General features: G+C 44.7%; 1 long non-coding RNA gene across 1 annotated transcript in view; it reads right to left on the bottom strand.

The window, feature by feature from the left end:
• Positions 1-22,999, bottom strand: part of LOC109275468 (uncharacterized) — a 57,745-nt gene that overhangs the window by 33,737 nt on the left and 1,009 nt on the right. The window contains exon 2 of the long non-coding RNA XR_008424131.1: positions 21,071-21,292. This is a non-coding gene — a long non-coding RNA (uncharacterized LOC109275468). The remainder of the gene's footprint in view (positions 1-21,070; positions 21,293-22,999) is intronic.

Below are 22,999 nucleotides of genomic sequence, written 5' to 3'. Positions count from 1 at the left end.
ATATCAAAGTCAAACCATCACACGACCAGGGAATCAGGAGACAGCCAGGAGTCCAGGGTTAGAAATGTGGATATCTGAATCCCAAAGAAGACAAGACAACAATAAAGAGTGGCATCAGGAATGTCAAAGGCCCAAGCTAGGGCTTCTGGGATGGAAAGGAGACTAGGAGAGGTCATTAAGGATCTAGCTGCTTATACAGATGGGAGGCTGGGGAGACAGAGCTCCAGAAACAGGCCCAGCGGCCTCCAGGGGCCAGCTGCACCTGCTACAGTCTCCTACATCGGATTCTTCCTCATGAGTTTGCCATTCCATCTGCTTATTTTCCCACACAGTTTGGGTAAAAGTGGACATTTATTCTATTTGCTTCTGAAATAGAGTCCCGGCTAGCATGCAGGACCTAATGATCATGTCAACCGGACCTTCACAGAAGCAAGAGGACAGCCTTCTGCTAAGCTCCAGTTGACATGACTGTGCAAAGAAGGGCCATCGGATGAGTCTTTGAATTAGTGAAACACACACTTGGTAAGGGTTACCTCTAGGACAGGCAGGGAAGGATATGGGACCAAGCATCAAAAAGAACTTTATTTCTATCTGTAATTTTTTGTTTTATCTAAAAGGTGACATTTGGAGCTCAAAATGTTGATTATAAATGCTGCATGGTGGAAATAAATTGTTATTCCCAGTGCTTTTCTTTTTTTTTTTAACGTATCAAAATAAGAAGAAGAAACCAGGGGGCCTGGGGAGCTCACTTGGTTGAGCTTCCCCCTTTTGATTTTGGCTCAGGTCGTGATCCCAGGGTCGTGGTATTGATCCCCATGTCAAGCTCTGTGCTGAGTGTAGAGCTTGCTTGAGATATTTATTCTCTCTCTCTAATAAAAAAAAATTAAATTAAAAAAAAAAAGAAGAAAACACCACACTCCCCCCCCCCAAAAAAAAAAGATGACAGGGAGGGAAGAAGGGCAGGGGATAAAGAAGAGGAGGTAGAACTAGAGTGAGGAAATAGGAGGTGAGGGCTCCATGGGAACAGAAGAGGGAGGGAAGAAATAGTCATGGTGAAGGGCTCTGTGAAGGCTAATGAATCCAGTGATTAGTGGACACTGAGACTCAACTCCGTCTAACTGCTCACAAGTACCCAAACTAAAGGAAGAATGGAGATGTTCTCAAAGTCCTGAATACAGAGGGACATGCTTAGAATCCAGGGACAGACCCAGACAAGTCCTTCTAGAAACAGTGCTACCTGAGGCCCCAAAGGAGAAAAGAGAATTACAGGCCACAAGTAAATTCCATGGTTGGTCACAGAATCGCAGGGACCTGGTAACCACGTGAACCTCCCATCAGACGTTTCGAATTGGTCCGTGCAATGTAGCATCAGTGTCCCTCTGGATTTAGAGTAGAAGCCAGTAAGAAAATTCACTTGACCATTACACTCTGAGTCCATGTGTCAGGAAATTGGCCTTTTCCATGACGGAGCACCTCTCCTGCATTTACGTTTCTGAAATACAAGCATGGGCGGTAAACATTCTACCTGGTGACATCCTACACGTGCTAGATGCACAACAATCGGTTCCTTTTTGGAATAAGAAAAAAAGCTGGGTGTTAGGTCACTGTAGTTTTTTTGTATACGTAAGACTTTGACATCCACTGGTAAAACAAGCGGCTTAAAAAATTTTCAATGTTGGAGAGAAGAAACCATTGCAAACATGTATTGATTGTTTCCTTTCATTAACTGAATACTGGTAATGGAGGAGAATTCGTAGCTGCAGGACAAAATCTACTCTCTCATCCATCCTAGCTGCTTAATTAAATCAACAGAAAGGTTCTAATTTTATTGTGTCTTTTCAAATACTCGCCTTCGTGGATTGGGAAAGGAAGATTTTAGATGGCCCAAGTCACATTTGGTTGAATTTCCTCAGAAGAAACAGTCTTGTACTACAAAAGGGATTGTCTGAGACAATCTACTGACAGATTCCCTCCCGGTACTTTTTAAGGCTGTCAGAGAACAAAGCAATCATTCACAGTGGGACTGATTTCTATAAGCCACAGATGATAAAAAGAAAAAAGGTTAGCCTCTTGGCTTCATAGTCGCACTTCAGTCCCTGGAGACAGTGGAATTGTACCGCAGCATCTGGCCTGCACAAAACTACCACAATTTCAGAAAATGCACTTAGGTCTCCCTTCCGGGAACAGAAGGTAATTCAAAAAGAAACGCAATAAGAAATCTACAGTAAAGGAATGTCAGAACCTAGAGGTCATTCAAGACAGGACTTCAGTGAATTTGTGATTGTATTTAAACATCAGCAATGTTGTATTTCTGGGAGGAAGAAATGCAAAACTGAACAAGGTGAGTGAGTGAGCGATTGCTGGGATGTGTTTGCATATGAGGACGAGTCTTCTATAATCAACAGGTGACTTTTGGCCCCTTTCTCCCCAGGAAAAAAAAGAAAAATCTTGACCATGAAACAAAAGGGACACCTGGAAAACCTAATTTAAAAGAGAAAAACTTAAAAAAAAAAAACAAAAAACGGGGGCGCCTGGGTGGTTCAGTCGGTTAAGCGTCCGACTTCGGCTCAGGTCACAATCTCGCGATCCCTGAGTTCGAGCCCCGCATCGGGCTCTGGGCTGATGGCTCAGAGCCTGGAGCCTGCTTCCGATTCTGTGTCTCCCTCTCTCTCTGCCCCTCCCCCGTTCATGCTCTGTCTCTCTCTGTCTCAAAAATAATAAACATGAAGAAGAAAGAAAGAAAGAAAGAAAGAAAGAAAGAAAGAAAGAAAGAAAAGAAAGAAAGAAAGAAAGAAAGAGAAAGAAAAGAAAAGAAAAGAAAAGAAAAGAAAAGAAAAGAAAAGAAAAGAAAAGAAAAGAAAAGAAAAGAAAAATTTGGGGTGCCTTGGCGGCTCAGTCAATTAAGCATCTGACTCTCGACATCAGCTCAGATCATGATCTCATGGTTCGTGCGTTGGAGCCCTGCGATGAGCTCTGTGCTCACAGTGCAGAGCCTGCTTGGGATTCTCTCTCTCTCTCTGCCCCTATCCCGCTGGCACATACACTTTCTTTCTCTCTCAAAATAAATAAATAAACTTAAAAAAAAAAAGACGGTCTTCTAAATAAATAGAAAAGAAAGAAGAAAACTTGCCCAAGAGTACCACTCTATCACATTATTTGACCCATTCAATGTTCTATCTCTTTTTATGAAAAAGCACGCGTATATTTTATAAAGTGCTGTAGGAGATGCACTTGTTCCATCGCGAGATACACATGAAATTGAACCTCCAATCCCTCTCTCAGCAGGGGGGGGGGGGGTCTCAGAAGGTCATAAACCCTTAGGGGGCTTCTGATTTCACAGTCAGACCTCCCTCTGATTCTCAGTTTCTGCTGAGTTCCTCCCCTCCGCTCATCTCACCACTCCCACCCACACACCCCGCCACCACCAGTTGCTTTACTCATTGCCAATCCATTTGAACAGCTTCTTCTCATTTCCCCCAGGGCACTGCTTACTCATGGCATATCACATTTTATGGAAGGTCTGAAAACCATGGAGGAGAGTATATCACAGCACGACATATGTCCCAATAATATCAACCATGATAGCTTATTCTATGCTGCTTAAATGAAAAGTGATACAAAATTGTATGTAAATTCTGATTTTGTTGCCATTACCCATGACGAAAACAAAAAAGGGAAGGAACCATAGCAGAGTGTTAACAGTAATCATCTTAAGGTAATACGATTATTTTTTTTCTTCCCCAAACATTCTCCATCTTCTTTGATACACTTGCACCCCTACATTCAGCCTTATCTTCCGGCCCCCATACCTTTGCTTTTCCTTCTTCTGTCTGTAAAGGAATGTCATCTCTGCCCCAGCTTATCGACCAAGTTCAAGCCTGTGGCTCTGCATCTATGGTCTGCAGAGAACTGCATTCCAGGAACTTAGGAGAGATGACCTCCAACTCTTTGCTGCTCAATATTTTGCAAAGTTCAGTTGAAAATGAATAGTATAAATGGAGAATTGCCTGGAGGTTCTTTCTTTTCCTTTGTAGAATTAAACTTTGGCAAAATGCCAACAATGAGGGCTGTTCAATAAAGCAGTCCTATATAATTCAGTGGCAGTCACTGTGGGGCATTTGAGGAAATTCATCATCAGAGCTCAGAATAGCCTCTTTATGCATACCTTCGAGGACACATACTTCTGTTTCCAGTGGCAGGGACAAGCGAGCTCCTCCTAAGAAAACTCATTTTTAAAAATCATGTAACCCAAAGAGACTTTTCCTCTTTGCCCTGGTCTCTGGGAAGCCCAGAGCTAAATTTCCTTTCTGCGAGCACACATTTTCTATATGTAACTTTCGCTATTTTTCTTTCCCCTTAGTCCTTCTATTTGGTACTCTTATTGTTTACATTGTGCTAACGTCTTTATGAAACAAGGCAATTGTAAGAAAAGTGCTCGCCTTAATGTTGTAAAGGAAAACAAACTTGAAAAAGTGCCCAGGAAGTGATGGAAGCAGAAAAAGCCAGCATCTTCTTTGGCAAAACAATGCCAATAGAAGAAAACAGAAACTTCCTCAACCTTTAGGATTGTCTCAAAGAATCCTAGGCTGCTTTCCGTATGAAAGCTGGATCTCTTTAAGAAGTTTCTGAGCTAGCAAAATGTTTTCACTGAATACATTCCAACAACTTCTCTCTGTGGTTTGTCCCTGGAAAATGTGTGTGCATGAGAGTGCCTGGTTGCTTCTTTTCCATCCAGATAACCACACATTAATGTTTGCTTTTTAGGAAAAGAGTGTGGGTCAGGGAGAATCACATGAATTTTTGTCCCAGGTCCCTTTCACGCAGAGCAGTGATAGATTCTAACTTGGCTTAATTAAGGATAAGATAACGAACCCGTGAAACCATGGTGGCCATCGCATTCACCTCCAGCTGTATCAAGATTATTGTGTGGCTGTCATAATGCCTTACTCAGAGGTCCCTTGGGACACAGTATGAAGTAAGAAGAATCAATACCCTTACATATTCAGGGTTAAATAAAGATATCTGCTTTCACGTTTCAAACACTCCATGCAAGACAAACCAGAGTTTGCATGTTTTCCTAAATTACTTTCTAGAAAAACTCCCATCCCTTTTTGCTGAAATATAACTGTACCTTGTCACAAGGCTGTTCTAGGTTGCCTCCACTGTGACTAATGCCATTCCCCACAAAAATAAGCCCTCAAAGGATGCCTGTATCACGTAAGAAACAGTAGTTCAATGGATTATCTTCTTACCATATGCCTGAAATCCTACAAAGCTCTTCACTAAAGATGTCACAATTCCTTATCATCAAGGAAAGAAGAGGTCTTAACTATTTCATGTTGAGGTTGACACCACAAGTAACATGTCCAGGGTCACACAGCTACCAGAAGACAGAAACAGGTTTCAAACCCAGATCTAACTTCCAGTATACCCCCTTAAACATAACTTGATTGGATTCTGCTTGTCCAGAAGAGCCCCAAGTCTAAATTCTCTTTCCAGTGCCTGCCGACCTCAATATATCTAAGGACTCCCCAGGCACTTACCCAGGGACAAAGGGCCTATTAGTCCTTCTTGCTCCCAGTTATCCACTAAAGCCAGGACTTACACATCCTTCTTTGATATCAGAAGACCATAATAGCTTCCAACAGACGATGGTTGCTTTAGAAAATAAAGTTAGGCTAGAAACCTGGTTTCATTATGAACTGAATGTTTGTGTCCCTCCTCCTCCCCAAAATTCCTATGTTGAAGCCCTGGAGGGTAGTTCTTTGGGAATAATTATGTTTAGATGAGATCATGAGGGTGGGGTCTCCAGGATGGTATCAGTGTTCTTATTCAATGAGGAAGAGACCAGAGTGTGCTCGATTGCTCTCTCTCTCTCACTTACTCTCTTTCTCTGCCTTTAAGGATGCAGAAAGAAGTTGGTCGTCTATAAGCCAGGAGGAGAGTTTTCATCAGGAACCAAATCAGTCACTCTGTCTTAAAATTCCCAGCTTCCAGAACTGGAGAAATAAATTCTTGGTGTTTAAGCCACCAAGTTTATGGTATTTTTAGTATGGCGGCCCAAGTTGGCTAATATACCTGGTGTCCCATTAAGTACAAAAAGTCTTCCACTGGGGTGCCTGAGTGGCTCAGTTGGTTGAGTGGCCAACTTTGGCTCAGGTCATGATCTCGTGGTCCATGAGTTCGAGCCCTGCGTCGGGCTCTGTGCTGGCAGCTCGGAGCCTGGAACCTGCTTTGGATTCTGTGTCTCCCTCTCTCTCTCTGCTCCTCTCCTGCTTGTGCTCTATCTCTCTCTCTGTCTCTCAAAAATAAATAAATGTTAAAAAAAAAAACTTAAAAAAAAAGTCTTCCAATGATATATAAAGAACTTAAACAACTCAACACAAAAACAACAAATAATCTGATTAAAAATGAGTAGAGGATCTGAATGGACATTTCTCCAAAGAAGATCTACAGATGGCCAACAGACACATGAAAAGATGCTCAACATCACTCATCATCAGGAAAATTCAAGTCAAAACCATAATGAGACATCAACCTTACAGCTGTCAGAATGGCTAGAATCAAAACAAGAAATAACAAATACTGGCGAGGATGTGAAGAAAATGGAACCCCTTATAAGCAATATATAGATTCAGTACAATCCCTATCAAAATACCAACAGCATTTTTTCACAGAACTAGAATAAATAATACTAAGATTTGTCTGGAACCACAAAAGACCCCAAATAGCCAAAGCAATCTTGAGAAAGAACAAACCTAGAGGTACCACAATTTCAGATTTCAAGATATACTACAAAGCTCTAATAACCAAAACAGTATGGTACTGGCACAAATATAGACGCACAGATGAATAGAACAGAGAGTCCAGACATAAATCCACAGTTATGTGGTCACTTAATCTACAACAAAGGAGGCAAGAACATACAACGTGGGAAAGACAGGTTCTTCCATCAGTGGTGCTGGTAAAACTGGACAACTACGTGCTCAAGAATAAAACTGGACCACTTTCTTACATCGTTAAAAAAAATACCCTCAAAGACCTAAATGTGAGACTTGAGACCATAAAACTCCTAGCAGAAAACATAGGTAGTGAACTTTGACACTGGCCTTGGGAACATTCTTCTAGATCTGTCTCCTCAGGCAAGGGAAACAAAAACAAAAATAAACTACTGGGACTACATCAAAATACAAATATTTTGCATAGCAAGGGAAACCATCAGAACAGAAAGGTAAACCACTGAATGTGAGAAAATATTTGCAAATGACATATCTGATAAGGGTTAATATCCAAAATAGAAAAGGAACTCAAGTAACTCAACACCAAAAGAAAGAAAGAAAGAAAGAAAGAAAGAAAGAAAGAAAGAAAGAAAGAAAGAAAGAAAGAAAGAAAGAAAGAAAAGAAAAGAAAAAAGAAAAGAAAAACTGATTAAAAAATGGACAGACGATGTTAAGAGACAGGTTTCCACAGAAGACCTACAGATGGCCAACAGACACATGAAAAGATGCTCAACATCACTCATCATCAGGAAAATTCAAGTCAAAACCACAATGAGACATCACCTTACAGCTGTCAGAATGGCTAGAAATCAAGACAAGAGATAACAACTACTGGCGAGGATAGGTTGAAAAACTCTTGTGCACTGTTGGTGGGAATGTAAATTGGGGCAGCCACTGTGGAAACCAGGATGGAGGTTTCTCAAAAAATTACCAATAGAAATACCCTATGGTCTAGTAACTCCACTACTGGGTATTTACCCAAAGGAAACAAAAACACTAATTCAAAAAAAAAAAAATGTAGACAGCCCTATGCTTATGGCAGCAATATTTACAATAGAAAATTATGAAAGCAACCTATGTGTCCATTGATAGATGAATGGATCAAGAAGATGTGGTATATTTACAATGGAATATTACTCAGCCATAAAGAAGAATGAGACCTTGCCATTTGCAACAGCATGGATGGACAGAAACAGTATTTTGTTAAGTGAAACAAGTCAGATGGAGAAAGACAAATATCCTGTGACTTCACTTATGTATGTGGAACCTAAAAACAAAACAAACAAAAAGCAGAAACAGATTCATACAGAATACAAACTAATATTTGTCAGGGGGAAGGAGTACGGGGGGATGGGCAAAATGGGTGAAGGGGAGGGGAAGATACAGGTTTCCAGTTATGGAATAGTCATAACGATAACATGTAAAGCATAGGGAATACAGTCGATGGTATTATAATAGCATTGTATGGTGACAGATAGTAACTACATTTACTATGGTAATCACTGAGGAATATACAGAATTGTTGAAACACTAGGCTTTACACCTGAAACTAATGTACCATTGCATGTCAACCATACTTCAATAAAAAAATTTTTATTAAATATAAAGTCTTCCATTGGCTATCTCTGCCGTCACTGGAAAGCATGGTCACTTCCAGCTACATTCAGAGGAGTGTGGTGAGCTGGGCCTCTACCCTAGTGCCTCTCAGTGACAATGGTCCTACCTCCAGAGGGGTTTGGGGGACCATAAGAACACATTTTGGTTGTCATGATGACTGGAGGTGTGCTGTTGTCCCTTAGTGGGAAGGACCAGGGATTCTAGACAAAGACAAGCAGGCAACATATAGAACACACCAAGAAAAATGGCCCACACGATTCAAACATCCAAAGATATCCCACCAAGTATTAAGCGTTTATCCTCTGCTGATAATGATCTGAGCCTAGATCCCGGTTCTGTTTTCTATGTAAGCACAACATATCTGCGTGGTTTTAACATACGCCCAAATTTCCAGGAATGCAGCTACCAGGTCCGGTACAGGGAAGATGGCTGTTTATTGTGTTTCGAACACGACTAATTATGGCTCACCATTTCAAAAAATCGTGTAAGTAATAGCTATGCCCCTTGTGATAGGAGTCTCCAACTCACTACACCCTTGGCATCCATGATCATTGTGTTCACAAATATCGTGCGTGCACAGTATCTGACTACTGGGTAGTGTCTTCTCGTGTGGTTGTGTCATATTGCCTTATGACAAATCGTTTATCATTCCTTTCTATGTTACGCTTAGGACATTATTCTGATATCTTGTGGAGTATATGTATATATGTAATATTATCTATGATTTTCATTTCAGAGAGGGAAGGGGCATTTCAAGATACTACATAAAGGGAACAAGTGAGTAGTGAGAACCACCCCCGTCTCTCACCAAACAGAGTGCAGACTCCTGTCTGAGCCACACGGATCTTCAGTTAGAGGGACAGAGGGCCTCCTATTCAGTGTTATCTCAGCTGAGAGAACTTGGGATGCCATTCAACAAACCTGGGATCCCACGTGCCATTTCTTCGGATTCATCCACCCAAGCCATTTGCTCAAGGCCAGATCTCTTGCTTTTTCAAACAAGCCATCTAGCACCACTTTCTTCCAGTACATTTTTCTATCCCTAGTGCTTTGGATAGAGGCCTTTTTATCCTTCTATGCTATTCGATCACCCAGCCCACCCTGAACGTTTCTATAAGCTGAAACACAATAGGAGGGCATTGAGATTTTGGACCCTTTTTCTTCCCCAGGAGGGTCATTAAAGTCTTTACGTAGATTTACTTACCCCATCCCCTCCTCCCCTCATAATTTTATTTATTTATTTTTAAATGTTTATTTTTGAGAGAGAGACAGAGCATGAGTGGGGAAGGGGCAGAGAGAGAGAGAGGGAGTCACAGAATATGAAGCAGGCCTCAAGCTCTGAGCTGTCAGCACAGAGCCCGATGTGGGGCTCAAACCCACAAACCGTGACATCACGACCTGAGCTAAAGTCGGGTGCCTGACCGACAGAGCCACCCAGGCGCCATATTCCTTTATAATTTTAAATTCTGACCATCAATACACTGTCACAGTGAAAACTTCACTCGATGCTCCGTGCAAACCACTGACAATCACTTCTATGTACATTCTCTCTCTGGAGCCAGATGAAATGCTGTAGGAAGTAGGGAGGGAGAAACTGGTCTCCCTACTCCAGCTAACCAAAGTGAGGTTCAGCAGGAGTTAAGGAGCCTCCTCAAGGAAGCAGAGCTCAGGACGAACAGAGCCTAGATGCAAACCCCAGTTTCTGAATCCAAATGCCAGCACGGGTCACATCGCATTAAACTGATAAAATCAAAAATGTTGCAAAGCCATCCCAGAGTGAAAAAAAAAAAAAGTCCCTTCCACAACACTCCTTTGAAAATGTATCCTTTGTTTCTTAAACAAGGCAATGGAGTCACCCTCTAGACAAGCAGAGAGGACATGACTTACATTCTGGGCATTATCTTATCACCAGGAGGGTCCAGAAATCCTTCTCAACACACACACACTTAACCATCTCCTACCTGTTATTCACTCAGCTGCTTAGTAATGGAACATATCCAGGCAACTTAAAATTGTTTAATTTTTAAGTTTATTTATTTACTTTGAGAGAGAGAGTGAAAGCGAGAGCAGGGGACGGGCAGAAGGAGAGGGAGAGAAAGAATCCCAAGCAGGCTCCTCACTGTCAGGGCAGAACCCAATCCAAGGCTGGAACTCAAGAACTGCAAAGTCATGACCCGAGCCTATATCAAGAGTCGGACGCTTAACTGACTGAGCCACCCAGGGGCCCTCCAGGCAACTGAAAATTGTATCCGAGGGCTGCATACTTCATACTGGAATTATCAAACACCACTGATTATTACCCAGCACGTTCCTGAACTCAAAGGCCCTAGAGAACCCAGGGAAGAGCAAAAACTTTCAAGAGTGTCACTTTTTAGTATGTTCCCCATCATGGCAGGAGGGCTATGTGTTCTGAAATCCCATGTTGCTTTGAGAAGGGCCATTCTCTCTTTCCCTTACCAAACACGGGCACCTGTTTCTCCGCACAGGGCACCTGTGAACTCCCAGAGAGCTCTCCAGGTTCTAATGGAATTGCTCTCCTGCACACGCCTCAGAGCTGACCCAGATCTGTGAGCACCTGCCGCTCTGTGAGAAAGGCTATGGGTTTCTGAGACCTTAAACCAGTGCTCACTACCATGAACTAGAGCATCTCCAGGTTGCAGGCATAGGACAGACCCTCCCCCCGCCCCATCTCCAGTGCCTACCCATCAGAGCTCATTCCTTAAGAATGGTGTATGTTCTGGGGCACCTGGATGGCTCAGTCAGTTAAGCGTTGGACTCTTGATTCTGGCCGAGGTCACGATCTCACGGTTTCACGAGTTCGAGCCCCGCATTGGGCTCTGTGCTGGTAGGACAGAGCCTGCATGGGAGTCTCTCTCTCTCTTCCTCTCTCTCTCAAAAAGAAATGGATAAACATTTTTTAACAAGAATGGTGTATGTTCCATATAATCTAGATCACTGAACAAGTACCACGGATCACACCCAATGGTTAAAATTACACACAGTGGAACTCTACTGGTAACTTCTTTCCACGAAACAATGTTAGTACGAGACAGGTGTCTCTTGTGTCCGGCCCCAGACCCTGTGTTGCCAACTCACACAAGAATTCTAGCATAAAGCATCACAGGTAGGAGAGGCCCGTGCTACATGTTCCAAAGGACAGAACTATATGAAAACTTCAAACATGTTAGATCTGAGATCTGATTCCAGTAGGAATTTCAGCAGTTTATAGAAGGTACAGTCACAAGATGCAGATTATCCTCATGAACCACTTAAAGGCCCTTTGCATATGTGTATGTGCTGGAACCTCCTAATTGTTTGGGCTCCATGGTTGTGATCCCCAGAATTATCAGAATGTCAATGCAGTTGAAGAGACTGGACAGAGTCCTAAAAGTTTAAGAACAAATGGAAGGCAGAGTTAAGTGGAAAATAGTAATGCTTTGTGATCCCCAATCTTCTCGGGTATGACAACATGTACGTAATGGCAAAATATTCGTATACCCCTTTGCACAGGATACTAGCAACCAGGGTCAAAGGTAGAATGTGAGAAAACACAGGACTGTAGCAGGGGTTCCTGAGTAGGAAGAGGGGATGATGAGCTCACAGAGATAGGCAGACGCAGGAGACCCCAAGTGTCCAGACTAAGGGGGTTAGCTTTTGGAAGCAAAGACACTGGAAATTTCTCACCAAGTGTAATGTGTACAAAAAAGGATATCTATGAGGATGAATTTGGTGGTCCAATTATAAATAAATGTCGCAAACAGTCTCTTTAATCTCTTTTTAACATTTTTTAATGTTTATTCATTTTTTTGAGAGAAAGAGAGCACAAGTGGGGGCGGAGAGGGAGAGGGAGAGGGAGAGGGAGAGGGAGAGGGAGAGGGAGAGGGAGAGGGAGAGGGAGAGGGAGAATGAATCTAAAGCAGGCTCCAGGCTCTAAGCCTGACATGTGGCTTGAACTCAAGAACTGGAAGATCATGACCTGAACCGAAGTTGGACCCCCAACCAACTGAGCCGCCCACGCGCTCCCACAGTCTCCTATTCAATGCAAATAAATCAAAGATTCCTACCATACCCCCAAGAAGATTTTTTTTTTAATTAGGGGAGTATGTGAGGAGAAAAACACAAAGAGCCCTCCAAAAATCCAGACAGCCACATGAAAAGGCACAGTCGCCTTGTTACTATGGTGTAAACTCAACGTGCACACTGCCAAGTCTAGATACAGAACAAGTATTTATAGCTGAGCAAGATTTAAATGGCCAGTAACATTTCCTTCCAGAGGTGCTTTGGTGATGAAGAAAATAAAGATTCTCCTCTATCTGCCAAGGTACCAGACCTGTTAGCAGAAATAAACGAACTACCACCATTTCACATCAGAGTCCAGGGAAATGGGAAGAGAATTGACCTGATACGTAAGTAGTTCCCGCCTTCGCCTTCATTTTCCAAAAAATCCCTGCTGTGATATTTCCAATAATTTTTCCAGCGAATCTTCCCCTGAAGTGGACCTGATTTCAGGAAATATTAGAGCTACAAGACACAGTTTCATTCCTTTTCATATTCTCTGAATTTCCTTCCATGGGCAGAACCTCCTGAGATTTCCTGAGAGAGCCAGTCAGGAGTCAGGGCAGAGATTGAGGGGGTACGGGGGGGGGGGGGAGGGGTGGGAAGGCAAATAAGCAATTTTATTGGATGGGATTAAAATTTCCTTGCAAAGACAGGCACAGGAATTTAACTGCCACAAGTGAGTAATGCTCCCCACCCCCCTCAAGTTATTAACAAAATCTCTCACTACTGCTCTCTGCCATGAGATCCTAATGAAAACAACAAAGGGAGATAGGATGTTTTCATTTCTCTCTTCAACGACCCTTCCCTAAGACTCCAGGTTCTGTGTGAGGTGAGCCAACGAAAACAGACACTACTTGGTATCTCTTGTTTTGTTCTGTCTTTTTACTTTTGTCTTGTTCCAGAAACAAGTGCTAGGTGGAAGCCTACTCTAAGCATGGCCATTTGGGGGGGAAAGAAGAAACTACAAAAATGTTCAGTGTGCCTTTGTAAAGCCTGTGGCATAGGGTGAATCAAGAGACCTCACCTAGACTTCAGCTAGCCGCCTTTAGTGTGGACGTCCATCTTTCCGTGAGATTTACAACCCAAACAATCTGGAAAGACTCGCTTTGACTCAGAAAGGGCACTGATGTGTGTTCCAGCTCCTCCAAACTGCTGAAGGGAGATGATTCCCGAGTGTGGGTCCACTGTCTCCTACCCGGAGTAATGAGGTCATGCGTGCAGAGTGCTTTGAACCTTCTCAGAAGAAAGGCAGAGTGCCAATTCAAGACATCCTTCTCACCCCATGTAAGACACAGCCTTCATTTTTTTTTGGTTTCACCTTTAGAAAACTGCCCCTCTAGACAGATTATACCAGAAAAGAAAGAGACAACCTTCTATCACCTTCACAGATTTTCTATCAGGCGTTCTGAATAATCTTTATGCCAACCAGCCCTCTCTCCCTCACCTCTCTGTTCTTCGTTGGAGTCTTTGGAAAAGCAAAGGAAGAAATGAAGAAATGTCAGGTGGTCAACCTCCCTGCAGTCACTTATTCCCAGAAAGGTGCCTCTCAGGAGTTCACCAAGAGAACCAAAGAACCAAGGAGCGCCTGGGTGGCTCAGTTGGTTAAGCGTCCAACTCTGGATTCCAGCTCAGGTCATGACCTTGCTGTTCATGAGATTGAGCCCCCCATCGGGTTTTGCACTGATGGTATGGAGCCTGGTTGGGATTCTCTCTTTCTCTCTGTGCCCCTCCCCTGCTCATGCTCTCTCTCTCTCAAAATAAATAAAATAAAACATAAAAAAAGAGAGAGAGAGAACCAAAGAACCTGATTAAAAGATCTGCTCATATATTCACTCTAATTCAATTTCACAAACATGGCAGGCCCTCACATATTTAAACCATAACTTTTACCCTCAAGGTGCTTACGTCTGGGGGCAGGCAAGGAGTAAGTTTTGATTGCAAAGAGGGATGTTGGTGTGTTAGTGTTAAGGAGGTGAAACGTAAGCATTAGATTTAGTGCAGGTCTCAGGTATGTGTCTTCTCCCAAATCCCCTTATCCCAGTTCCTGTACTATCCCCCCTCTCCATCTCTGTAAAGACTTCTGATCTGTGCTTCCAAATAGCCTTCCATTACCTTCTTCCCAAGGCAAAGCCAAGCCAACTCAGGAACAAGCTCTGATTGGGGTCATTAACCATCAATCATCCTTCCATATCGGTCAGTAACCGAGAACGATCCTTCACCTCCAGAAGGAAGCCTCTCTCAAAGGTTGAAGCATTCTATTTCCCTCCCACGCAAGAACCATCCATCCAGAAAAACAATCAGACCCAGCCCAGAAAACTGCTGTAATAAACACACCTTCCGAGAGAGCTCCATTTCTCCGGGATGGGGGGAAATAATTCTTAAGATTGCAAGATAGAATTCCAGTTTCTAGCAGGTGTTCATTGTATTCCCACCATAGTTATCAAAGCCACAGCCTGCACTTTGTGATCCTATCCGATGATCTGCTGAAATCATTATTCGTTTATGTTCAAAACCATACTTTCTCTCCCACACAATTTATTCCAGGGCTCCTTTAAAGATTTCAGGGGAGGGCTCAGCTCCTGCTAAAAGTACTCCTCCAATTACAATGGAATCCCCTTAAGTCTTTGATCTGTCTATCCATTTATTCCCGACTTCTGACTCCAGGAATCATTAAGTGGCCTTTCCTCTCTTAGATGGCAAACTCTGTCATGCCTCATAATTGAGTGGGCACTCGATAAATGAATGCTACAGTGCTCTGAAGAATAACACACTTCCTATTGGCAGCGAATCCGAGAGAAACTTCCTTAGAAGAAAGGACTGTCAATTACCACTGAACAAGCCTGAATTTTGGCTCCTGCAGAAAAAGCAAACACAACAGTAACAACTCACCCCCAACAGCAGCCACATCGCTATCTGGCCACTGCCCTCCTGTCACCTGGCAAGTGGCTGGCCCCACAGCAGATCCATGTTGGTAGACTGACTCATACAGGCCTGAGACCGGTGATATGTAATCCGTCACTGATAGGTAGACGCCAGCTGGGTGCCTGACCGTCTGGCTCTGCAGAGCTTCTGACCTCCCGTGGTCCTTGGCTCTCTTACAGATGACACATCTAGCTGCCTGAGAGATGTCAGGGCCGGGAGCAGGATGCACAGGGAAGGCTGGGAGAACATTCTGGAACACTGGACTTGCCTTTGTTCCTTCTGCAGCAGGCCGCCACGACTTCCCCGTCTCCCTGAGGATGAAGCCTGTTCCAGCAACTACCCCACCGTGCTTCTACGCTGCCCTGGGCCAGCCTACAGCTTCAGGCTCGACACCAAGGCATCCACACGTAGAATGCCAGTCGCCTAGGAAGCACACACCCGAGCTCCACTTCCAAACTTCATTTCCCAACTGGCCTAGGGTAGAACTTCAGTGTCGATATTCTGACCAGCTCTCCAGGGGATCTGAGTGTGCAGGCAAGGGGGCAGGACCACTGCACCCACCTTTTCCCACCCCAGGGCCCACACCTGCAATCGCTTCCATGTCTTTTACAGAGGGGAGGCTGCTGCTGACAAGAAATGTCATTATCAGTAATAGCAGCTCAGGGTGCCTGGGTGGCTCGGGGTTAAGCACCTGACTCTCGGTTTCGGCTCAGGCCACCATCTCACGGTTCGTGGTTTGGAGCCCCGCATCAGACTCCACGCTGGCAGTTTAGAGCCTGCTTGGGATTCTGTCTTCCTCTCTCTCTTTGCTCCTCCCCCACTCATGCTGTCTCTCAAAATAAATAAATGCAACTTAAAAAACATAGTAGCTAGGGGCACCTGGGTGGCTCAGTCAGGTAAGCGTTCAACTTCGGCTCAGGTCATGATCTTGCTATTTGTTGGTGAGTTCGAGCCCCGTGTCGGGCTCTGTGCTGACAGCTCGGAGCCTGGAGCCTACTTTGGATTCTGTGTCTCCCTCTCTCTCTGCCCCATCCACCACTCGTGCTCTGGCTCTCTCTCGCTCTTTCAAAAATAAACATTTAAAAAATTTAAAAAAAAAAGAAAGAAAATTAGATACTTCAACTATCCACTTTCACAAAACTCCTAAAAGCTTAAAAATTGAATTATCGTGATGAAATAGTAGATACTTAAAGACCTTGCTGCATTACTCCTAACTTGCAGATTAAAATTCTTATGCCCTAATGAACATTTAGGCTTAGCTGGCTCCATAGCAGCCACAAAGTCCCCATTTCCTTAGAAACTCCCTGTGTATGTGTGTTTTATTATTTTTTTTAATCTTTATTTTTGAGAGAGAGAGAGAGACAGAGTGCTAGCGGGGGAGGAACAGAGAGAGAGGGAGACACAGAACCCAAAGCAGGCTCCAGGCTCCGAGCTGTCAGCACAGGGCCCGACGCGGGGCTTGAACCTACAAACCATGAGATCATGACCTGAGCCGAAGTCAGACGCTTAACCAACTGAGCCACCCAGGCGCCCCTCGTGTGTTTTAAATGCTATTGCACTACGTCCCAAAACCTCCTATAAACTGTGGTTACAACATATGAGACCAATCAAATTCGAGGCCAGAATCTTAGGAATTAAATATCAAGAGTTTCTGGAAAATAAACTTAAAACTGGTCCGGCGCTTCGTTCCTTGATTGAAAAACAGGCAAAACAAAACCCCGAACCCTGAAAATACAGGACAGCTGTGTCACAATGCAACCAGGCTGTGGATGTCCTATAATAGTCTACTTCAATTTGAAATATAAACTTCGTGTGGTTCACTTTACTTTTCCCAGGTCGGTAAATCCCCCTACTGCCCTCTGATGCTGCATTCCCATCTGTTTTTCTACTGAACAAACCCCCAATCGTGCTTTCTTTGTTCGGAGAGAGAACATCTTTCTACCGAGCCATCCAATTTCCAAATAATGTCCCCTGACCCTACTCATTACATACTGCACATTACAGAATCATCTGACTTCTCTGGGTAGCTCAGGATGTCTCAGCCGTGGCACCCCTGACATTTTGGACCAGACAGATCATTCTTTGTTGTGGGGGCCTGTTCTGTGCCTTGTAGGCTGTTTGTCTACCGGCAGCCTGGGCTCTATCCACTGTATGTCATTAGTACCTGTCCCAGAGGCATGAAAACTAAAACTCCAGACACTGCCAAATGTTCTGGGGGGTGGAGGAAAGGTGGGGGGAGCAGGGGACATGGGGACAAGATGACTGGCAGTTGAGAACCACTGGTCTAACCTCATCCTCACCTATTTGGAGTTTTATTCCGGCTGTAAACTCTTTACCAAGTTTGGGTACATTTTTACTTTCTGAAATTGTTCAAAAGCAGCCTGCAAAACAGCATTCGGCCTTGGGATTTCTAACGTGGTTTTGCAAGAACGTAATCCTCAGTAGGGGCACTGAGCATTTGATTTGGGTTGAGGGAGGGGTGGGGAGCTGACTTGACCATGATGCACAAGAAGGTAGCTTTTAGCAGAGTCTTTCCTAGTACGCTACCCTCTGAATTCCCTCCAGGATGGGCAAGTTACCTTCACTGGATGGAGTTTTGCCCAGTGCTTTATAGGATGCCCACTACATCCTTTAAGAGGGCACCTCGAGGGGCACCTGGACAGCTCAGTCGGTTAAGCGTCTGACTTCAGCTCAGATCTCACAGTTCATGGGTTCAAGCCCCGTGTCGGGCTCTGTGCTGACAGCTCAGAGCCTGGAGCCTGCTTCGGATTCTGGGTCTCCCTCTCTGCCCCTCCCCCACTCACACTGTGTCTCTCTCACAAAAATAAGCATTAAGAAAATTTAAAAAAAGAGGGCACCTGTGTCAGTCAGTTACTTCTTACTAAGTGAAAACTCAATCCAAAAGGTCTAATGCAAACAAAGGGAATTTACGGGCTCAGGTAAGCAGGAAGTCCTACAGAATCACAACTTGCAGGAGACTGGCCTCAGGCCGGGGGTCAAGTTTGAGGGCCGTCTCTCTGATTTTCTCAGCCTCCTCTTCTCCGTGAGTCAGGCTGGCCTTCAAACCGGCTTCCTTCACGGTGGCACAATGTCTGTACACGTTCCGGCCAAATGTCCATCCACCACGTTGCTCTAAAGAGGGTGCCTTTCTAGCCAAGAAAAGTCTTGTATTTCGCTGCAAGGAGACAGGCCTGAGTTAAATGCTTAGGGCTGAAGCATCCCAGCAGCGTGGCCAGAGGCCATGGGCTGACAGGTTGAGGCCCCTGAATCAATCACAGGGGCTGAGGGGGGTAAGTTATGTTGAGGGGTTTAGAACACTGGTTCTCAAAGTGTGTTCCCTGACCAGTGGCATCAGCATGACCTGGGAACTTGCTGCAAATACAAATCTTCAGGCCCCGTCCCAGACCTGCTGAAACAGCAAGTCCGGGGTGGGGCCCAGCAATCCATGTTTTCATAAGGCCTCCGGGTCATTTCTGACAGAAGCTGGGGTTCATGCCCACGGGTTTAGACCACCAGGCCCTGCTCACAGAGCCTGGAGTGGGGTGAATCCCATGCACGTCACTGGCCTGTCACTCGATCAGAAAAGGATCTGGCGGAGGCCCCAGAAGTTACAAAATCTTTTGAAGGGAGAAAATTTACGTCACTTCTCCCTATGGCACAGCTACGGGGGAGAAAAGGCAGTAATTAGTGCTTCAAACTATCGGTTCGAGGATGCCTTCTGCTGCCCCTATTTGCTAGTGCACAGGGCTTAAAGAAAAGGAAACGTCCCATGTTCGCACTTGCATTTTCTGGGGCCCCACCCTGCCAGCCCTGGAGACATTGGACAAAGACATGTATGCATATCTGAGAACATTGAAGCTGCCTGGCTGTTCAAATTGCAGCGAAGGAGACATTCTCTAGCAACGTTTCTTAACCACAGTCCATCCTAAGAATCAACTGGACTGAGATCACACACACGGCCCTCTTGGGCCCTCTTGGGATCCACTGAGTCAGGATCTCCAAGGGAGGATCTGGGAACCTGCGCTTTTAGCCGCCATTGCTAGGGAGCCTCATGAATTATGTGTTTTTGGAAAACTCCATTCTAAGAGATACAAGCAAAGGACTGAGGAGAAAAATCTCACAGGGGCGCCTGGGTGGCTCAGTCAGTGAAGCGCCCAACTTCAGCTCAGGTTGTGCTCTCTCAGTTCGTGGGTTCGAGCCCCACATCTTGGTTCTGTGCTGACAGCTCAGAGCCTGGAGTCTGCTTGGGATTCTGTGTCTCCCTCTCTCTCTGCCCCTCCCCCATGGTCGCGCGCGCTCTCTCTCTCTCTCTCGCTCTCAAAAATAAACATTTAAAAAAATTTTTGAAAAAGAAAAATCTTGGGGCATGTGGGTGGCTCAGTCGGTTGAGTGTCCGACTTCAGCTCAGGTCATGATCTCACAGCTTGTGAGTTCGAGCCCCGCGTCGGGCTCTGTGCTGACAGCTCAGAGCCTGGAGCCTGCTTCAGATTCTGGGTCTCCCTCTCTCTCTGTCCCAACCCACTCGCATTCTGTCTCTGTCTCTCTCAAAAATAAATAAACATTAAAAAAAAATTTTTTAAAGAAAAATAAAAGAAAAAATAAAAAGAAAAATCTCACAAAGAAATTATATGAACACGAATGAGCACAAAAATAGTTTCTTCCTCTTGTTTACACATTCCCCTCACTACCAAGGCCCCTAAGTGTTCTTCTTCTCATCTTACCTGCTTCCCAAATATGTCATTCTTCATACCACTGCCAGTGTGAACGTTCTAGACTGCACCGGATATCAGGGCTCCAATCAAAACTCAAAATAACAGTAGACTAGATGTGTTCATAGGGAATGACCTCCATAGATAGGTGTTATTGTCAATATTCTGTTACTCGGGAGCAGCAGTGGGCCCGTGGATATTTTTTTAATATTTACAGAAGTAAATTAGCAAATAAAGAGAGCCATAACTGTTCCGATGATAGGAATGTCGATATAATTTGTGCCCGGAGGATAAAGTTAAATATATTTTTAAAAGTTAAGAGATGGAATATGTTAATCTCTCTCAATACTCAGAGTAAGGTTTCAAACACTTTTTTCCTCTGTATTTTATAATTACTCCTTAGTGAATTATAGGACTTACTAAATTAAAGTAAAATCATTTTAAATAGTTATTTAAAGTTAAAAAAAAAAAAAAGCCCATCACCTCGCCACGGCCTTCAGGATGGAGAGCAAAGTCACCATGACGTACAGGTCTCCACAGAATCCAGTCCTGACCTTTCCTCCGCGGCCTTCTTTCACCCCATTGGCCCGCTTGAAACTCACCCTTGAAACATGCTGCATCCCTGGCATGGCCCTGAATACCTGATTCTCTTTTGCCTTTTTCTTAACTTGCTCAACCCCACCTTCCTTCTCCATTCTCCCAGTGAGTCAGCCAGGGTTAATGCTAGTTAATGCTTCTCCCGAGACCCAAGTGGCAAATATTTCAGGCTTTGCGAGCAACATAGGGTTTCTGTTACATATTTTTCTTCTTTGTTTTGTCCGTTTGTTGTTTTGGGGGTGGTTGTTTTTGGTATAATCCTTTTTTAAAAATGTAGAAACTGTTCTTAGATCCCTAAGCCCTCCAAAAGCAGGCCGCTGGCCATTTGCTGACCTCTACTCTACGTGACCACTGCCAGACCCATATAGACAGCAGAGAATTACTCACATAGTCATCCACAGATCGGGTTCACGAAGCAGTCCTAGCTTGAGCATTTCTGGTCATCAGACGGCAGACAAAAGACGGGGTCTCACTGCAAGCCATGAAATGCTCCAGTCCCCAAGTGGCGCCCTGTGCCTTCTCACAAATAATTGGCCAAAATTCGTCTTTCAGTCCCGCCCAACCAACAGGGGAGCCGGAAGGTGGAATCCCAGCACGTGCCCACCAGTCCTAAGAACTGGAATAAACATGGAAGAAACATGATGCGTCTACTCAGCCCCAAGACACTGGCTCTGGAAAGCCTTGTTGGACACGCTCGTTCCCCAGCCAGATTAGCTACTCTTCCCCTGTCATCTTATAGCACCTGGAGCATTCCTTGGGCTGTGCAGAGGATGCCGGAGTTGCTGCTTCTCTGCCTTCCCCAGCAGACCTTGAGTTCCTTGGGGAGGCATCTCCATATGCCCACCGCATAACACAGGGACCACGAGCCAAGGATGCCCGATGTGTGTTGTCTCAACAACAACAAAAATGAATGTGATGGACTGTGGGAGTGAATGGCTGCCTCTGCATTTCCCTGAAGGCTCCTGGAACTAGCGGTGTTAACCCTTCTGAGACCAGCTAGTTCAACCACACCAGTCTCCACTCGTGATAAACGTCATCATCTTGGTTATCCAGCCCTTTTCTCTCTTCGTCAAACTCCTTTCTTCTTATAGCTATTTTCTTCTAACCATCAATGCTTTGCAGCAAGCTGGTCCCTGAGACCAGAGAGCATTCTGACTTTATGTGGACTGGTTTGTTTTCAGTTTACAGGGCAGAAGGCAGGCACAGGGAGGCACCGTGATTTTCCTACACTGCACAGCCAATCAGAGGTAGAGCCAAGAGTTACGCTTCCTTTCGAAGCAACAATAAAGCGCCACGATGGAGCCCAGAGCCTCAGCTAAATTCACCGGCGGTTTATTTATACCCAGAAATCACAACACGTGTGTGTCAGCCGTGTGCCTACTCTGTCATACTCGTGTTTAGGTCGTGGTACCCAGGCACTGATCTCCGAGCAAACTATTAGAAACAAGCCACATGACTATTTATTAACGTGGCGCTTTTCCCATATCATTTCCACTCATCTCTTCCTCTGGAAAGTGACACAGCTCACTCTCAGACGGTCTCTCAGAACCCTGAGGATACCAGAGACGATGTGCCCCGAAGGCTGTACACCTTCATGCCCACGAGGGGAACAACCCTTGCATGCGTTTTCACTGCTGAACGGCCTACAACAAATTTGGATTCCGTTTCACATGCCCCATGTGTATGGCTGCTGCAGTTCGTGCGGAGTGCACAAGCACAGGCTGGGCAAAACAGCATGCAAAAAGCCCTACAGTGCCACACTCCACCAACACACAGGATGGAACCCTTGAAGGCTGATCAGTCACCACCCTGACATCCTCTGGCCCCAGCAAAGTGTGTCCTGACCTGAAGTTTTCCCCTCCGGCCATCTCCTGGAGACAGGAAGTTCCTAACGAACATCCCATCTGGTGGCCAGCCTTGACAAATGTCCAGAAGCACTGGGGCAAAGAGAATATAGCTAAGCAGTGCCCACCAGATCACCAAGAGACTCGTGCTAGAATGAGATCCCCTCGAAACCTGTGAATGTGGGGTCATCCAATATAAAAACTTAAAAGCCAAATAGCTTGGTACGCCCTGCAACTCTCATGAAGTGCTTAAAAGACCACAGCAGACCCCGCACCTCAACCAGGGGAAAGTGTGAGAGAAAGACGAAGCACCCCAAACAACAAATCATAAGCTCAGGTACCGCCAGGCACCAAACAAGAATCAGTCCTTAAAAGGAATCCTGGCCTTGACTTCCTTTTTCTCTTTCCCTAAGCCTCATAATTGAATGTTACAAAGTGTATCAGGAACCACCAACCCAGGTTCCCCCCTTCC

The sequence above is a fragment of the Panthera pardus genome, unplaced genomic scaffold (genome assembly GCF_024362965.1).
Source record: "Panthera pardus isolate Hobbes unplaced genomic scaffold, ASM2436296v1 HiC_scaffold_20, whole genome shotgun sequence".
NCBI classification, from domain to species: Eukaryota; Metazoa; Chordata; class Mammalia; order Carnivora; family Felidae; genus Panthera; species Panthera pardus.
The sequence above is the reverse complement of the archived record's forward strand: the minus strand, read 5'-3'. Positions and strand labels throughout refer to the sequence as shown.